Below are 2,228 nucleotides of genomic sequence, written 5' to 3' on the forward strand. Positions count from 1 at the left end.
CATGACGCGGCGTCTGTTAACAAAAGTAATACACGCTGTTCCATTCCCACATCTGTCCATAATAATTTTAAGGAATCATTGATAAATCGTGTTTTCGTTGTTTGTTTTCTCCAATTGTTTACATGCTAAAAGATAAGGTTTCCCAGAAAAGTTTTTATTCATAACTCCTACAAGTAAATTTGCAATGTATAAGCCCCGTGCATCAGTTGTCTGACAACAACAATATAAATAAAATTTTGCCTAATTGTTTCTTTAATTTCATTCATTGTTTTTTGATAGCATATATTTACATAGCTCTTTCGCGATGTGCTTTCATCTGGGATAGGATGATTAATGTATTTATTCAAAAAAATACGAAACTGTTCGTTTTTCAACTTGTGTAAGGGTATGTCAGAAATAATGACCATAGCAAAACATAAATCTTAAAAAAAAGTGTCATTGGTAGAACTTGATCTAGAACTAGTTGTAAGTTATTGTTGTTTTGATAACTTATTTTTAAGTGCAGACAGATGTGCAGCTAAATATTATAAAATTAAAATAAAAAAATATAGAAAATAAATAAATAAAATCTTTTTCTATTTTTATAAGTACCGACCTGTTTTTATGTGTTGATCTACCTGAGACTTTCTCTCACAAACAACAGATTTTCCACAAGGGTTACAAAATACTATTTTCCCGTCAGTAGTGAAAACCTCGGTGTCTGTATTTGCTGTGGAAATCCATTCGCGAATTTTGTTACAAAACGAACTCCTTATTTTTGGCATATTTACAATTTACGAACAACGACAAACGACGAAACTCAGTTGTATACTGATTACTGGTATGTCAATAACTGATACAGCAAGAGCAATTTAGATTATAGGTAGACACACATTTATTTTCGGCATATTAACGATTTACGGACAACGAAAAACGATGTAACCGAGTGTCAAGTGGTATGTCGATAACCGACTGACACAGCAAGAGCGATTAAGTTTACGTCGTAATCGATTATTTATCTTATAAAGGTTTAAATAAATATATATATAATACATTATTATTTAGTGACTATGAAATTTAGTTTTAATTTTAATAAGTTATTAGTTACTAATTTATTATTATTTATTTCGTTTCACTAACTCATTTAAAACAATTACAATGGACAAATTTATTATTCGAATTACAAAGGTAAGTCAATAAAATATAGAATACATACATACAGTTAATATAATATTTTAAAGTTAGGTACATATTTAAATACATTAAAATTTAAAATATAAATAAAGCAATTGATCTACAAAAAATGATGTTTTCATTTATTTTTAATTACTCAAAGTTGTGATACCTAATTTATATACTATTAAGCATAGGCGTGCGCACGGGGGGGGGGGGGCAGGGTGGGCAGCTGCCCCTCCTGCGAGCTGAAATTTTCTTTTCTTGTTTACGATGTTTTTCCAAATGGTAGTATGCGTCCCGGCGCATGCGCAGTATAAATAATGGTCGGGTCTGTTATCAATACCCGGATGATCGGGTCTCTATACACAGCGTAATTTCAAAATTTCAAATTTGTTTCTATTTGCGATAACTTGACTATTTCGTTTGTGAATTAATTATAAATCGTGCTTGTTATATTGTGAGACATAAGACAATCTTTGTGAAAGGGCGTTCTCAAAATGAAGCTTAATAAAAACCAAATTACGTAGTACAATGCATCAGGATCGACTAGATGGACTTCTCAACATGTCAATTGAACAGAAATTGGCCTATAATCTTAATATTGATGACATAATTGAACAATTTAAAATATTATCTCCTTCTGAGAGAAGAATGGTACTCTAAAGAAGTAAAGAGCTAAGATTTGTCTTTTGGTAAATTTTAAAGAATGTTTTTATTTTGTTTGTTTATGTACATATTAATATAATATAAATAAACTTTGAAGTTTCAATATTACTATATTAAATTTGTAGTTAAATTAATGATTTTTAAAATTAAAATACTTCCATGACTAATATTAATTGAACTAACTAGTAAAGTAACAACCAAAATAATATTTAACTATATATTATAAAATATATATTTTATTACATTCTGCCCCCCCTGTCAGCATGGTCTGCGCACGCTTATGTTCAACGATACCCATGTTTTTTAAAAATAACAAAAATTCATTGTACAATAAATGTACCTAGGTACCTATATAAATTATTATAAATTGTGTTTAATAAATTCGTATTTTTACAGAATATTTTGAA

Source organism: Acyrthosiphon pisum, chromosome A1, assembly GCF_005508785.2.
Source record: "Acyrthosiphon pisum isolate AL4f chromosome A1, pea_aphid_22Mar2018_4r6ur, whole genome shotgun sequence".
In the NCBI taxonomy this organism is placed as follows: Eukaryota; Metazoa; Arthropoda; class Insecta; order Hemiptera; family Aphididae; genus Acyrthosiphon; species Acyrthosiphon pisum.